This window comes from Protopterus annectens, chromosome 7.part0 (genome assembly GCF_019279795.1).
Source record: "Protopterus annectens isolate FY-2018-M chromosome 7.part0, PAN1.0, whole genome shotgun sequence".
NCBI classification, from domain to species: Eukaryota; Metazoa; Chordata; order Ceratodontiformes; family Protopteridae; genus Protopterus; species Protopterus annectens.
In genome coordinates, this window is record NC_056739.1 from 44419647 (window position 1) to 44438024 (window position 18378).

The 18378-nt window shown below is 43.6% G+C and overlaps 1 protein-coding gene across 1 annotated transcript in view; it reads right to left on the bottom strand.

Moving 5' to 3' along the window:
- LOC122806230 (copine-8-like) overlaps positions 1 to 18378 on the bottom strand; it is a 4689459-nt gene that overhangs the window by 1824232 nt on the left and 2846849 nt on the right. The gene's annotated exons all lie outside the window — the stretch shown is intronic.

Here is an 18378-nt window from a genome sequence, read left to right on the forward strand (position 1 = left end):
AGGACAGAAATCTTTCTGAGCTGCAGGATCAGAACAGACCTGATGCGAGTCTTCCTCCCCCAGGATAAAGTCCTGTCACTCTCCACTCACTTCCAAAGCCTATTACAGGTTCATCAGATATCTGCAAGACAATTCCTGCAGATCCTGGGGTTCATGGCAGCCACCATCCTGATGCTGCCCCTAGCTAGAATGCACAGGTGAAAGCTCCAGTGGTGCCTGAAAATTGTGTGGTCACAACACCAACATCCCCTAGAGCACCAGATTACCCTCCTGCCCTGCCTCAAAGCATAACTAAGGTGGTGGATCCAACAAATACTCCTGAACCTGGGCCTTCCACTACAACCACCCTCCCCCAACCCAGCACATGCATACAGATGCATCAGACCTAGGGTGGGCGGCTACCATGAAATGCTTCATTGTACAGGAGGCCTGGAACCCTCCCCTCCAAAAGAAACATGTCAATGTGAGGGAAATGACTGCAGTTCTTCTGGCCCTGCAAGCCTTCTTCCCTATCCTGCAACTGGGCCACCTTCAGATTTTCACAGACAACACCACAGTCATGTGGTATCTAAACAAACAGGGAGGGACCAAGGCCTACCTCCTCTGCCAGATAACATTACAAATGTGGGACCACGCCTCCAGCAAGAACTTAACCCTGCAGGCAACATACATCCCTTCTCAGAACAAACAAGCAGATATTCTCAGCAGAATATCCTCTCTACAGCATGAGTGGATACTAAACAGGGAGACCTTTCTAGACATTGTCCACTGGTAGGGCACTCCTCAAGGAGACTTGTTTGCCTCCCCCCAGAACAGACAATTGAAAAAATTCTGCATCAAGGACCAGTCTCCACTTGCCTGGAGGGTAGATACCCTCAGCATTTCATAGAAGGGGCAGTTTTATATGCATTTCCACCCTTCCCTCTCATTCAAAATGTCCTCCTGAAAATCAGGAGGGACAAACCAAAAATCTTATTGGTGAATCCCTATTGGCCAAGGCAGCACTAGTTTCCCCTACTACTCTCATTAGCCAAGGGCAATCACCACAAGTTACCCCACAAGGTGGACCTACTCACACAACAAAAGGGAACTCTAATTCATCCTCACCAACAGATGTTAGGCCTAACACTCTGGGTGATAAACTTCTAATCCCTTTCAGACACCACTACTCAAAGGATGTGCTTTTAGTCCTGAGGGAGGCCAGGAAACCCACTACTAGGAAATCCTACTTATCAAAATGGGAATGATTCTCCAAATGGTGTCTCCCTAAGGACAGGGATCCCTGCCAGGCAGACCCCCCCTCCCCTCATCCTTGCCTATATGTGTGAACTAATTAAGGCTGGTCTTTAGTAATCTTTAGTGAAAGTCCACCCATCAGCAATTTCATCCTGTCTACCACTAGATCCCCTATTACTAGCCAGGCTAGATGTCAAATTATTCCTCAGGCATGGGGAACTAAGGATGGGTGGCACGATGCTAGGGTAATCCTATGGGCTAGGCTTATAAAGGCTCCAGGGCTATTAGCCTAATACACACCTATGAATCTAGAGCAGTCTTACACATTATGATCAGACCCACCAAGAAAACCCATCTCACCCTCCTGGGACCTGAACTTCATTTGAAAATATAACACTGGCCCCATTCTAACCAGCTAATGCTGATACGCTCCAAATGTGTACATGGAAGACTGTACTGCTGGTGGCCCTTACCTCAGCTAGAAGACTGTCAGAGCTGCAAGCTCTAATGGCCTGCTCTCCCTACACTACCTACCACAAGGATAGGGTGACCCTACTACTAACCCTTCCTTCCTGCCTAAAGTGGTCAATGAACTGTCTCTAAACCAATCCATTCAACTGGCCACCTTCTTCCCCTCTCCAACCAATGACAGTGAGATGATAATCCATTCCCTGGATGTGCCCAGACAGCTAAGGTTTTACCTAGGCAAAACTAAGTCCATCAGAAAATCTAACCAACTCTTTGTATCCTTCCACCCTAGGGCCCTGGGAAAGGCAGTCTCCAAACAAACCATTTCCTGTTAGATTAGGAAAACTATTTGCTTCTGATACTCCCACCATGGCAAACACCTACCCCAGGGCGTAAGAGCTTATTCTACCAGGGGCATGGCAACCTCCAAAGCCTTCTTCAAAGACCTGGACACAGCCTCCATCCTAGGGGTTGGGAGAATGGCCTAATGGTTAAGGTGTTTGCCTTGCAAACACAAGGGACAAGGTTTGAATCTCACAGGGGATTATTGGCTAGGCTTAAAATGGCTTGCAAGGGCAGTTGGCCTAGTATGAACCTATATACCTATATACCTATATACCTATATATACCTATATACCTATATACCTAGAAGCAGCCATCTGGTCCACAATCCACACCTTCACCAAACACTACAAATTAGACCACATCTCCAGAGCCTGGGCAGGGTTTGCTAGAGCAATCCTGCAGGGGTTTTGTGGAATCAGATACATCTACCTCCACCCTTCCCTCTAATTAAGCTGTGATATTCTCCCACACTATGAATACTGCAACATAGGAATAAAAGGACAAAGAATAGTTGTGCAAAATCTTACCATAACCTTAGATGTCCTTCACTTCCACAGTGAGAATACTGTAACCTGAGAATAGAAGGACATGGATTAGTTGTGTAAAATCTTATCAGAACCATAGATGTCCTTCTATTCCACAGTGAGAATACAGTAACCTGAGAATAGAAGGACATGGATTAGTTGTGTAAATTCTTACCAGAACCATAGATGTCCTTCTATTCCACAGTGAGAATACAGTAACCTGAGAATAGAAGGACATGGATTAGTTGTTTAAAATCTTACCAGAACCATATATGTCCTTCTCTTCCATGTTGCAGTATTCCTTCCACCCACCTATCCCCCCCCTTTTTATTATTGACCTGTCTTAAGGATGCTCTGAGGCTCCACCCTAGACCGGGGTCAGACTAGTTAGCATATGACACTTTGCACCTCTGTCTAGCATCACTTATTACTCTCTAAAGTACTGTCCAACTGGGCAGTTAAGTTCTGAGTTCTGTGCGTGCAGTCATCACATTTAAGGTCCTTGGTTTTAGGCCCTATGGGTTATGTCCCATGCATCTACAGCAGCCAGGCTTAAGCATTTGTATAGAAGCTGATGTTTGGGTTGCCTGAGATAGGGAATCCCACACTAAGAATACTGCAACATGGAAGAGAAGGACATCTGTGGTTATGGTAAGATTTTACACAACTATTCTTTCCTCATGGTGCCCCTTAACATCAATGTGTCCAACAGACAAAATCACACAGTGTACCTGTTAATTTAACTGCTATACTAAGAAACCAGCTTAAAAGTCAATGTTGGGTAATGACGGCTCTTTCTAGAAATAAAATGCACTTGCTTGATTTCCTCTTTAATGAAGTCTAAGGTCAGACATTCTGATATGCCTGCTTCCAGCTACAGGGAAGTCCTAGAACAGACAGGATCAATGGTCCTGCATGTTCCTACAGCACCAGCTACAGGGAGTCCTAGAACAGAGAGGATCAATGGTCCTGCATGTTCCTACAGCACCAGCTACAGGAGTCCTAGAACAGAGAGGATCAATGGTCCTGCATGTTCCTACAGCACCAGCTACAGGGAGTCCTAGAACAGAGAGGATCAATGGTCCTGCATGTTCCTACAGCACCAGCTACAGGGAGTCCTAGAACAGAGAGGATCAATGGTCCTGCATGTTCCTACAGCACCAGCTACAGGGAGTCCTAGAACAGAGAGGACCAATGGTCCTGCATGATCCTACAGCACCAGCTACAGGGAGTCCTAGAACAGAGAGGATCAATGGTCCTGCATGTTCCTACAGCACCAGCTACAGGGAGTCCTAGAACAGAGAGGATCAATGGTCCTGCATGTTCCTACAGCACCAGCTACAGGGAGTCCTAGAACAGAGAGGACCAATGGTCCTGCATGATCCTACAGCACCAGCTACAGGGAATCCTAGAAGAGAGAGGACCAATGGTCCTGCATGTTCCTACAGCACCAGCTACAGGGAATCCTAGAAGAGAGAGGACCAATGGTCCTGCATGTTCCTACAGCACCAGCTACAGGGAGTCCTAGAACAGAGAGGATCAATGGTCCTGCATGTTCCTACAGCACCAGCTACAGGGAGTCCTAGAACAGAGAGGATCATTGGTCCTGCATGTTCCTACATCACCAGCTACAGGGAGTCCTAGAACAGAGAGGACCAATGGTCCTGCATGTTCCTACAGCACCAGCTACAGGGAGTCCTAGAACAGAGAGGATCAATGGTCCTACATGTTCCTACAGCACCAGCTACAGGGAGTCCTAGAACAGACAGGATCAATGGTCCTGCATGATCCTACAGCACCAGCTACAGGGAGTCCTAGAACAGACAGGATCAATGGTCCTGCATGTTCCTACAGCACCAGCTACAGGGAATCCTAGAACAGAGAGGACCAATGGTCCAGCATGGTCCTACAGCACCAGCTACAGGGAGTCCTAGAACAGACAGGATCAATGGTCCTGCATGTTCCTACAGCACCAGCTACAGGGAGTCCTAGAACAGAGAGGATCAATGGTCCTGCATGTTCCTACAGCACCAGCTACAGGGAATCCTAGAACAGAGAGGACCAATGGTCCTGCATGATCCTACAGCACCAGCTACAGGGAGTCCTAGAACAGACAGGATCAATGGTCCTGCATGTTCCTACAGCACCAGCTACAGGGAGTCCTAGAACAGAGAGGATCAATGGTCCTGCATGTTCCTACAGCACCAGCTACAGGGAGTCCTAGAACAGAGAGGATCAATGGTCCTGCATGTTCCTACAGCACCAGCTACAGGGAGTCCTAGAACAGAGAGGATCATTGGTCCTGCATGTACCTACATCACCAGCTACAGGGAGTCCTAGAACAGAGAGGATCAATGGTCCTGCATGTTCCTACATCACCAGCTACAGGGAGTCCTAGAACAGACAGGAGCAAGGCTGCTGCGTGGTCCTACAGAACCATCTACAGGGAGTCCTAGAACAGAGAGGAGCAAGGCTGCTGCATGTTCCTACAGCACCAGCTACTGGGAGTCCTAGAACAGAGAGGATCAAGGCTGCTGCGTGTTCCTACATCACCTGTGAGGCCACAAGACATACCTGTTGATGCCATAAGGAGCAGCCATAGCTAGAACATGCTGTTGACTCATTTTCTATTCAGGGGGAACATATCTACCCATTTATTTTCAGTAGCTAGAATGCAGTCAGAGCTGCTAGCATTCCAGCATCATGGCCTTAAAAAGTGAGGCTTTTTATTTTATAACCCCAGCTAAGAGTTCAGATTGAGAAAAGGCAGTAAGGTGCAAGCAACTGCTAGACACGTGCACTAGGTATGAGGTATACTTTAAACCATTAAAAAAATGGTCTTGTGGTAAGGCATTTGATGTAGTCTACCTGGATGAGAAAACTTGCCCAAATAGAAATGACTTATCTTTTCCAGAAAAGGAGGCAAAACCTTAGAATGTTAAGCCCTGTGTGAAATAGAGCTACTAACAGGAACTGTTAGCATCGTAAAATGCACACACATCTACTCCATGAGATACCTTCCCTGTGGAAAACCTCCTATATCATACCACTCCACAATGGCCCCTGCCTAGACCTTTCCAACTATCGACCAACTGCAATTCTGTCACCCCTCTCTAAGATCCTAGAAAGATGTATTTATCACCAGCTCCTCTCCTATCTCCTCACCAACAATGTTCTTTCCTCAACCCAACACAGATTTTGCCTATCCCACAGCATCAACACTGCTCTACTCAAATTCACCAATACTATAAACTCTCACAAGAATCTAGGTAAATTAGTCTCAGCTACCTTCCTAGATTTATCCAAGGCATTCGACACAGTCTCACCTAATAAACAATTGTCTTGTCTCTCTGACCTCAACCTTAACAACCCCACCGTACTCTGGTTTAAAAGCTATTTAGACAACCGCCAACAATCCGTCAAATGGCATAACTCTCTATCCCCCCCTCCGCAGCTCTTAACCTCCTTAGGTGTGCTGCAAGGATGAATCCTAGGACCCCTTCTTCTTAATATCTTCACAAACCAACTCCACTCAGCTACCTCTAAAGATGACATAGTCCAATATGCTGATGGCACAACTCTCATATGTTCTGCACCCAGCATCCAACAAAAAGTCCAAAAAGCCTTCTCTGAAATAGAGAACTGGCTGAATTCACAACTCATACTAAATCCCAAGAAAACATAACTAATGCTATTCCACTCTACTGAAATGAACAACCTTACCTTCTCTATACACTCCGCCAACAAAACCCAAATCACCTTTGTCACTGAGGCTAAACTCCTAGGAGTTACCATTGACCAGCAACTCAAATTCACAAAGCACATATCAACAACCATCACTAAAGTCCACAAAAAGCTAGTTTCCCTCTGTCACTGAAAAAGTTATCTAACCACATAATCTTGAATTGCAATAGCCAGGACCCACTTCCTATCTACTCTACTTTATGCATCCCCAGTTCTAACTAATCTTTACAAAAATGACCTTAAACTTTCCATCTGTTACAACACAATCACTAGATTTGCTATCAATGCCACATCACGATCCCACCACTGCATTTCCCTACAAGCCTTATACTGGCTTGGATTTCCGAACCTATTAAGGTACCATCAACTCAAACTAGCTCATCTAATTCTGTACTATCCCGAGTAAACCCCTGACCTGACTGGCATGCTGAACTTCTACAAATCAAAGAGACAGCTTTGGTCCTCCAATAAAGCCTTAATCGCAACCATCACATGCAAAACCTACTCCGGGGAATCACTATTTGCCCATGAAATAGCAAAAATATGGAGCAACTTCCTCCTGACCTCAGACTACAAAGCTCCACACCCTCCTTCAAAAGCCTACTTAAAACATACCTCTTCACCAACCATCTATGTAACTGTCATCGATGCTCTGAAGCCTCATCCTCTCACTATTTCTACACCACAACCCAAACAACACACTCTAACTATACCTATCCATATGTGAGTAATAACCTATATATGAGTGTAGGTACGTGTGTGTGTGTGTGTGTGTGTGTGTGTATATATATATATATATATATATATATATATATATATGGGTCTATATTATATATTTGAAGCTTCATAATTTCTAACCTCATATGTTTAACAACATATGAGTGAAACTTGAATCTTTGAAGATATAATAAAAATGTAAAAAAAAAAAAACATTTACCTTAATGCCCTGAGCAGGGGGGCAAGCCCCCTGCACCCCCACACCCCTCCTACTTAAATAGACCAACTCCGATACTGCACTTTAGTGTAGAAAAGGGAAATTTTCCCATTCTACCCGTACGGAGCTGTTGCCTTTCACCTTTGAACTTTTCAAAGTTCGATCATATGGTGTCGACCATATGACATTCGAACTTTGAAACATTTGATAATTTAATAGGGACCATATATATATACATATATATATATATATATATATATATATATATATATACTCTTACATGTATATTTGCTTGAATTTATATATGGAAACTTAAAACACTTATATACTCTTATTCAATTGTAAAATATCTTGCAATGCTCTACCATGTTCTTATCTACTCTCACTGTATATTTTGTACACTTGTATTTTCAACCAAAAGGGGTAATATCCTCTTATTGTATACTAACTGCTGTAAAGTCTACAATCTGTATGCTACTACTCTGTAATGTCTCTTTTGTAAATTTTTCTTCTCTCTGTAAACATATGGAGTTTTTCTCGCCAGGAGTGTGCTGAAAATGGACACTTGTTGTCCATTCAGACTATCCTGGCAAACAAATGTTAAATAATAAATAAAAAATAAAAGATACACCTTACTTGCTGTTTTGCAAGATAACAAAAACTAAATTGGGTCCTTTGCACTCTCTTCTCTCTATGACTTGTTCACTGACGAAGACAAATGCAAACTGACAACCAAACGAGATGCAGCAAAGGGAAAATTATTCTGAATGTCAATTTATTATAGTCTAAACCATTTTCATTGCAGCAGTGGTTCTGGGTTCACCTTCCAGTGGATATTATTGGATTACGTGGGTTGGTGTTAGGATGTTTGCGAACTGTTAAGAGGAAGACATTCCATAATTCCTTCAGTCTGTCATGTTGATGATTTCTAATACCGTCAAGTTACGACACAACCATTAGTTAGACTTTCTTTTTGGTTTGAAAACAGCTTTATTGTTTTTCACAGATAAATAAGATAAACATATTATTTTTCTATAGATTTAACATTTGATCAATTATATTTTTACAGTAAATGCTACATAACTAAAGTATTTACAAAGACATTCACTTATAACACATTTCAAAAGTTTCATATTGTGATGGAATTTTTTTTTAACAATTCTTTTAAACTAACCCCCATATTGTATGAATATGTTTTTCTAGATTATCTTGACTTAATTGTCAAAAGTTCCAAGTTGCAAACTTCTGTAATAGCATTTTTACATTCAATAAAAGATGGAGGGGAATCAGAAATCCAATTTCTGGTTATAATCTTTCTAGCCACTGCTAGGATTGACCATAACAAAGGGATTTTAATTTTTATAACACAATGGTGTATAGGTGTGTTGAGAAGAACCATAGATTTGGTTATAGTGAAGTCTGTGAAAATAGCCTGTAATAGGTGATTTACATTTTCCTAATGCCATTTTAATTCAGAACAATCATAAAACATATGAACCTAATCAGCATTTTTTTCTAGTTTACATCTTCTACATAAATTGTCTTTTTTGTTAATTTTGCTCATAATAAATGGTGTGTGAAATTACCTGTACTTAAATTTCCATGTGTATAACTTCCATTTGAGAGAGGAAGTTGTTCTACCATCTGATTCTAAGATATTATTTTTATCTTGTTCAATTGGGTATTCATTGTTAATGGAAATATAATAATTCCATAAAAACTTTCAGGGTAACTATATGTCTCATCTCTAATAATCCTATATACACACACACATATATATATATATATATATATATATATATATATATATATATATATATAATGTGATAATTTACCTTTAAATGAGGTTTTATGTTGAATATTCAATACTAGACAATTCAGCAACAAAGGTATAGAACTTTTATTTGTAGGAGAAATTCATTAGTTAGACTTTCTGTTAGAAAGGTCTACTATGGCTCATGTCTTTAGTACGTCATTCACAGCAACAATGTGGGTGGCATACAGCCATACTATCAGAAGGTGAAGTTGAAGCTATGTACAGCATTACAAATTTAGATGATATAATAGTGTAAAGTTTAAAAATCAAATCCCTATAGATGCCTTGTTTTGTCTAAGCACACTAGTAATTTACGACAAAGATGGCATGTAGTATCAAACCAGTTTTTATTTATGATAAACTCCACTGAGCAAAAAGAACAGAAGTGCTGCATTTAATATTAAGCATTGTGTTTGTGTCCTGTACATTCTCCATTGCTTGTCTGAGCAGTCTACTATAAGGTGATGCTCTTTGCTAATTAGAATGGGCAGCATGTGACATTATATGCACAGGGGAGAATGTGACATGATATAATGAACAAGCACAAGGGACATATACTGTGTGTGTGTGTGTGTGTGTGTGTGTGTGTGTGTGTGTGTGTGTGTGTGTGTGTGTGTCTGTGTATGTGTATGTGTGTGTGTGTCTGTGTGTGAAGGAACACAACTGGTATGCATTAGGTTGAACCATTACATAATCTTTCATATACACATGCTATAACATTAGGCCATGCTATATTGCATGTGACATGAGATGCATACATGGATGTGCACAGGCAATATGTACCTTTGTATGCAAGGGCTGCATTCTCCAGGTTATCCATCTGTGATATGCTCTGTGATATGCATACATGAATCATGAATCATTTCCATAGGTGACATGCACTGTGAAATTATAGGTGAATATGTAGAGATAACATGCACTGTGACATGCATAGGTGAGTATGAAGAGGTAGCATGTACTGTGATGTGCAGGTGACATGCACTGTGAATTCATATGTGAATATGTAGAGATAGCATGCACTGTGACAGGCATAGGTGAATATGATGAGGTAGCATGTACTATGATATGCACAGGTGACATGCACTGTGAATTCATATGTGAATATGTAGAGATAGCATGCACTGTGACAGGCATAGGTGAATATGAAGAGGTAGCATGTACTATGATATGCACAGGTGACATGCACTGTGAATTCATAGTTGAATATGTAGAGATAGCATGCACTGTGACAGGCATAGGTGAATATGAAGAGGTGGCATGCACTATGATATGCACAGGTGACATGCACTGTGAATTCAAAGGTGGATATGAAGAGGTAGCATGTACTATGATATGCACAGGTGACATGCACTGTGAATTCATAGGTGGATTGCTCAGGAAGCATGCAATGTGTCAAGCTCAGGTGGCATGTACTGTGCAGCATGTAAACTGTATACTCCAGGCCCCGCACAGGTCCCATGTTCTGTGTAATGCATAGATAGATCACTTCAATAGGTGGCATGCATCATAATAAGTATTGTGACAGGTGCAGGTGATACACAGAGGTAGCATGTACTATGATATGAGCAGGTGACACTCCCTATGAAGTCATAGGTGGATCCATACAGATGCCGTGAAGTATGATATGCAACATTGGATGTGCAAAGGCTGCATGTATCAGAGCATGCAGAGGTGGCATGCATTAGGATGTGCACAGGCTGCACGTATCAGAGCATGCAGAGGTGGCATGCAGTAGGATGTGCACAGGCTGCACTATCAGAGCATGCAGAAGTGGCATGCATTAGAATGTGCACAGGTTGCATGTATCAGAGCATGCACCGGTGGCATGCATTAGGATGTGCACAGGCTGAACGTATCAGAGCATGCAGAGGTGGCATGCATTAGGATGCGCACAGGCTGCATGTATCAGAGCATGCAGAGGTGGTATGCATTAGTGTGTGCACAGGCTGCATGTATCAGAGCATACAGAGGTGCCATGCATTAGGATATGCACAGGCTGCACGTATCAGAGCATGCAGAGGTGGCATGCATTAGGATGTGCACAGGCTGCACATAATCAGAGCATGCAGAGGTGGCATGCATTAGGATGTGCACAGGCTGCATGTATCAGAGCATGCAGAGGTGGCATGTATTAGGATGTGCACAGGCTGCATGTATCAGAGCATGCAGAGGTGGCATGCATTAGGATGTGCACAGGCTGCACGTATCAGAACATGCAGAGGTGGCATGCATTAGGACGTGCACAGGCTGCACGTATCAAAGCATGCAGAGGTGGCATGCATTAGGACGTGCACAGGCTGCACGTATCAGAGCATGCAGAGGTGACATGCATTAGGACGTGCACAGGCTGCACGTATCAGAGCATGCAGAGGTGGCATGCATTAGGATGTGCACAGGCTGCATGTATCAGAGCATGCAGAGGTGGCCAAGCAGATTTTTAACTAATAGGATAGATTGGTAAACGTACAATTTCAGACATCAGCTATTGATGTTAATTCTATGCCACTTGCATAGGTTTGAGGTGGTTGTCACCATGCCTGTACAAGGGTTCCTATCAGCAGACCGAAGACGCATATTTTCGAATACATCTTGGTAGAACTAACAAAACCAAAACTGCAAAATATCTAAGCGGCATTTAAGCAAATTCTTTCCCTGGGAAAGAATTTGCTTGGCCGCTTCAGTACTTTTCCATTTTCGGCACTGTAGTGCAGTCTCGGAGTTGGTATATTTAAGTAGGGGTGGGGTGGGGGGCACAGCCCCCATGTTGGGTGGTGTGGGTGTCGAAGCCCCCCACTTAATCTCATGTTTTAATGTGCTTTTTTTTTTGTTGGAACAGCGATTTTTTTTCCCTTGGAAAAAATTGCTGTTTTGACAGTTTGGTTTTGTAAGCTTTCCCTTATATGGGGTCGATTAATCACTGTCCGCTTACCTAAGTGTTTGGTGATCTAATATAGACCCCCTGTACAATAGCTCACTCCTGATTGGTCAGAAATATCTGATATACAAATAAAAGCAGAGATTTTCTGAATAATTTAAAATGCGTAAGCTTCTGGCCAATTAGAGGCCATCACACCTGGCAATTCCCAAGCCCTTTCTTAGCAAATGTATATATAATGTTTGCATGTATTATTTGAATGTAACAAAGTTGTCACCCATCTCCACAATAAAGGATTTTTAACTTTGACTGAGGGTTTGGTGCATTTTTTGCTAGCCATTGCTCTAACTTGGATTTTTATGCAGTGGCATTTCTTTTTTAAATTCCTTCTGCAGGAAGTTTACCTGCCTTCACTCACCCCAAGGTTGGGGTGAATGGTTAACACTGAGTTAGTAAAGGACAAAAACTTAAATCCTTCTCAGAACTAGCTTCATATATTTCTTACCTTAAATGTTTAGAACACCTATAAACCACCACAAACCAAGGGCATTTCTGTACAAGGTATTTGGCTGTAGGGAGCTGCATCTGCCTTGAAACAACATTTCTATATAAGGCATTTGGCTGTAGGGAGCTGTATCTGCCTTGAAACAAGGACATTTCTGTACAAAGCATTTGGCTGTAGGGAGCTGTATCTGCCTTGAAACAAGAACATTTCTGTTTAAGGTATTTTTCCATAGTAAAGTTTGTCTCCTGACTGTTTTGTGCCTCCTGTTGTTCATAGGTTCATACTAGGCTATCTGCCCTGAGGCAATTATAAGCCTAGCCCGATTCTGTATGGCTTATGCCAACCCTTGATTTGAGTATACTGTGCCCTTTTTAAGGTTTAGTTTACTGTGCCTCTGTCTAATAGTGACATGGGAGTAATCCCTAGGACAAACCTACGATCCCCCATCCACCTATCGAGATTCTTCTTGAAGAGATTCAGTGAGGTGCTCTGCCTCACATGAACTGGAATTCTATTCCAGAATGAAGGGAGCCTCTGGGTTATGAACCTGTCCCTCCAGAAAGTTCTATTTATTTCTGTGCTGAGGTTCAAGTCCCTCGAGCGTGTGGCTCTAAGGGATTTAGATTTACTGAGGTGGAGCATGTCCATTAATTCTGGATTTGACATAGCTTTGTATGTCAGGCATAGATTGCCTCGAAGTAGGCGGTATGCAACTGAGTAGAGCTGGAGTTTTTTTAACTGAGCAGCATATGGCATCTGTTTGAGACCCTTGATCCTCTTGGTGAGATACTTTTGGGGTCTTTCTAATTGCTGCAGGTGTCAGGTAAGGTACATCCATCCCAAAAGGGGCATTGTATTCTATGATGGGCCTGATGAGGGACGAATAAAGGGGCATGATTACCTCTCTTGATCTAGATGTGAAACCCTTCGTGATGAGGTGGGCTATGTAGAAGGTCTTTATAACCACTTTGGCAATGTGGTTTTCAAAGGAGAGATTGCTATCAACTTGGGTCCCCAGGTCCCTAATAACTTTCTCTGTACTTAATGGGTTTCCGCCTATGTGGTAATTTGTGGGCACATTGTTTTTGCCAAAGGGTATGACTATACATTTTTTGGCATTTAGCTTTAAACCATGGCGCTTGGCACCAGTTATCTGTCTCTGTGAGACCTTTTTGAAGGATGTTTGTGTCAGCTGGAGAGTTGATTATGGTGCCCAGTTTGCAGTTGTCTGCGAACTTGGTGAGCCATAGTCCTCCCACGTTTGCTTGTACCTCAGAAAAGTATATACTGCACAAGAGTGGTCCCAGGACAGAACCCTGTGGGACACCACTTGTGACTGGTTTTGAGTCTGATATGGCTCCAGCAACTCTCACTCTGTGGGTTCTGTCTTTGAGCCAGTTTGCAACCCATCTTGTGACATAGGGGTTTATATTTAAGCTGGATAGCTTATCTATGATGCCCGAGTGAGGTATTGTGTCAAATGCCTTTGCAAGGTCCAGATAGGCTGTGTGGACTACCTTCCCTTCATCTATGGCTTTGGTGACTGTTTTGAAGACGTCAACCGGGTTCAAAAGGCAGGATCTGCCCTTGACAAAGCCGACCTGGGTAGGATCTAGTGTCTGTAGGTCCCCAATGTCTTTGTTTATGAGCTCCATGATGATCCTCTCCATAGCCTTGCAGACTAAGCTAGTCAGGCTTATGGGGCGATAGTTTCCAGGGTCCGTAGAGGCTCCACCTTTGTGGAGTGGGACCACTGTTGCTGTACGCCATTCTGTGGGCACATATCCTGTAGTGAGGCTGAGATTGTATAGCTGTTTTATTTGAGGGATTAGTTCCTCTTGTAGTTCATGTAGGATGCAAACTGGGATGCCATCTGGTCCCATGGAAGCAGTGTTTTTTTGCTTTGGAGAGGGCAGCCTTCACCTGAGCATCAGAGATGTTTGGGAGGCAGCCATCTGCTGGGATAGATACTTGCTCTTTTTGGGGGGAGGGGGGGAGTTTGCACTGAACCTGTCTGCCAGGATATTGGCGATGTCTGTGGGTTCAGTGTATTTTTTGTCATTTAGAATAAACTCAGAACAAGTCTGGGAGTTGCATCCCAGGTTTCTAACATAACTGAAAAAAGCCTTATGATTGTCTTTGGTGTCCTGTGCAATTTTTCTCTCTAAGCTGGCCTTGGAGGATTTTATGAGGGATCATACTTTTTTGCTAGTACTGATCAGAGATGCCTTCCCTATTAGGGATTTTGCTCTATCATGTAGTAGCTTCCTCCTTCTGTTGTACAGTTTATTTATGGCAGGGGTCCACCAGACTGGACGCCTGCCTTTGGATGATTGGGTCTTGGTTTTGTTTGGGATAGCATGATCCATGCATTCCTGAAGATGTCCGTAGAATGCGTTTATATAGGATTCTGTAGTTTGGGCCATAGTTTCCACTGGCCCTGGGGCCTTGAAGGATTCCACTTCAGTTTTGAGAAGTGAGAAGTTTGCTTTTGAGAAGTTTTTCACTGTGGTTTTCTGGGCTGGGGGTGGGGTCGGGATGTGGACATCCAGTGAAATTAATTTATGGTCTGATCTTACCAATGAGGGATATACTTCTGGTGTGGAGCATAGAGTCCCCATGTTGGTAATGATCAGGTCTAGTATGTTGTCCCCTTTTGTGGAAGTGGTGACTAGTTGTTCCATAGCATTTGAGTTTATAATTTCCAGGAACCTTTGGGCTAAGGGGCTGGGGCTTGTGTAGTGCTCCCAGTCAATGTTTGGGTAGTTGAAGTCACCCAATATAATGGTGTTCGGAGAGATCTTCATGTTCTCCAGTGTTTTCAGGAAAGCCGAGTGGGATTCCTGACTTTGAAAGGGTGGTCTGTAGGATGCTATAAACTGAAAAGCAGTCTTGCCCACTGTTAGTTGCACATGGATGGTCTCTGATACTTCGTGCAATGCCACTAACCTGGAGGTGTGGATATCCTTGATAAATATGGAAACTCCCCCTCCTTTTGTGGTTCGGTCCTGGTTTTGCGGCCGAAAAGCATGATATGAGGTATAGCCTGGTAGTGCTGGGGTGCTCTCTGGAGTCTTGAACCAGCTTTCTGTCACTGCACAGATATCCATGTTCTCCATACTGAGGAGAGCTTTGAGTGCATGCATCTTGAGGTTAAGACTTCTGGCATTTAGCAGCATTTTCCTTAGTTTCTTGTTCCTTGTGCTGTCTATGGGGGTGGGTTTGAGTTTTGAGCCTTGCCTAAAAAAGGCACTATGGGGGTGGCAAGAGCCTTTGCCAATATCCGAAAGCCCAGTGGTGACAGGTGCAAGCCGTCCCTAGTGAAGCAACGTGGCTTGTCGAGCATGTCATCCCAGGCTGACAGACACTGGATCCCCTTTGAATGACACCAAAATTTTAGCCAATTGTCAAAATCGATCATTTTGTCTTTGTACTGTGGCATCATTCTAGGTGAGGGTAAGATGCTGCTCAAGGTCAGGGTCATACCAGCCTGGGCTACACGATCAGAGAGCTCCTCTATGTCTCTTTTCATGTAGTCCAGGGAGGTACGTCTCAGGTCATTCACACCAGCATGTACAATGACTGAGTCATATTTGTATTTGCTTTGGAGTGACCTGAGTGCTTGCGTTATGTGGCGGATCCTAGCACCAGACAGGCAGCTCACCGTGACCTTCTCTTTATTCAGGCTGGTGAGCAGGAAGTCAGTGTGTCTGACAATAGAGTCACCTATTACAAGAGTATCAGGTGTGTTATTCAGCCTTAAGGGCTGTGGCTGCTTGGCACACTGACTTTGTTGGCTATGTGTTGTGCATGTTTTGTTTTAGGTTCAGAGGTTTATACTAGGCTATCTGCCCTAAGGCATTTATAAGCCTAGCCCAAATTTTTGTGGCTTACGCCACCCCTTATATGAAAAAATACTGTGCCCATTAGTTTGTTGTGCCTCTGTCCAGCAGTGACACAGAGATGATTCCCGGGGTAAACCTACGATCTCCCATCCACAGGTCAAGATTTCTCTTGAACAGAGCCAGCGAGTTGCTCTGCCTCACATGGACTGGGATTTTATTCCACAGCATAGGGAGTCTCTGAGTGATAAATCTATCCCTCCAGCACGTCCTATTTATGTCCGTGCTAAGGTTTAAGTCACTTGCTCTAGTGGTTTTGGTGGATTTGGATTTTTTGAGGTGGAGCATGTCCATTAATTCGGGTTGGACATGGCCTTGTATGTCAGGCACATGTCACCTCTGAGCAGACGGTATGCGACTGAATAGAGCTGGAGTTTCTTCAATCTGGCAGCATATGACAGATTTTGGAGTCCCTTTATCCTTTTGGTGAGGAACTTTTGGGGTCTCTCCAATTGCTGCAGATGTCGGGTGAGATACATCCCAAATGGGGCATTGTACTCGATCATTGGTCTGATAAGTGAAGAGTACAGGGGAACAATGACCTCACTAGATCTGGATGTGAATCCCTTCATGATCAGGTGGGCAATGTAGAAGGTCTTTCTAACCACTTTAGCAAAGTGAGTGTCAAAAGAAAGGCCACTGTCAACCTGGGTCCCCAGGTCCCTGATAACCTCTTCTGTGCTTAGTGGATTGCCACCTATATGGTAGCTTGGGGTTACCTTGTTTTTCCCGAAGGGTATGACTATACATTTTTGGCGTTTAACTTCAGGCCATGGCTCTGGCACCAGCTATCTGTTTCTGTGAGTCCCTTCTGAAGGATATCAGTGTCCGATGCACTTTCCACTATGGCGCCCAGTTTGCAGTCGTCTGCAAACTTTGTCAGCCAAAGTCCTCGCATGTTGGCCTGTACTTCTGAGAAGTAGATGCCGAACAATAGGGGGCCAAGGACCGAGCCCTGTGGGACACCACTTGTGACCGGCTTGGAGTCTGACATAGCGCCAGCAACTCTAACCCTGTGGGTTCTGTCCTTAAGCCAGTTTGCAACCCATCTTGTGACATATGGGTTTACATTTAAGCTGGTAAGTTTTTCTACGATACCCGAGTGGGGTATTGTGTCGAAAGCCTTTGCAAGGTCAAGGTAGGCTGTATGGATTGCCTTTCCCTCATCAATGGCCTTGGTGACTGTTTCGAAGAAGTCAACCAAGTTCAAAAGGCATGATCTTCCCTTGACGAAGCCAAACTGGGTCGGTTCCAATGTCTGCAAGTCCCCTATATCTTTGTTTATGAGCTCCATTATGGTCCTCTCCATAGCTTTGCAGACTAGACTTGTTAAGCTTATGGGGTGGTAATTACCAGGGTCCGTAGAGGCACCGCCTTTGTGGAGTGGGACCACAGTTGCCGTACGCCACTCCTTGGGCACGTATCCTGTGGTAAGGCTGAGATTAAACAGCTGCCTTATGTGCGGGTTTAATTCCTCATTTAGCTCGTGTAGCACACAGCCAGGGACACCATCCGGTCCCATTGATGCTGTGTTTTTAGCTTTAGAGAGAGCAGCTTTCACCTGCGCATTTGAGATGTCTGGGAGGCTACACTCTGCTGGGATAGTTATCTCTCCTTTAGGGGGGGGGAGAGGGGGGTGAAGTTTGCACTGAACCTGTCTGCCAACAATGTCTGTGGGTTCAGTGATTTTTGCATCATTTTGGACTAATTCTGAGCATAGCTGGGAGTTTCCACCCAGGTTCCTAACATAGCTGAAAAAGGCCTTATGATTGTCCTTTGAATCCATGACAATTTTTCTCTCAAAATTGGCCTTAGTTGATTTTATGAGTGCTCGTATTTATTTACTAATAATGATCAGGGGTGACTTCCCTTTTATGGATTTTGTTCTATAATGTAATAGCTTTCTCCTCTTATTGTAAAGTTTGTTAATGGCTGGGGTCCATCAGACTGGACGTTTGCCCTTTGTGGAAGGAGTCTTGGTTTTATTTGGGATTGCCTGATCCATGCAGTCCTGGAGGTGTTCATAGAA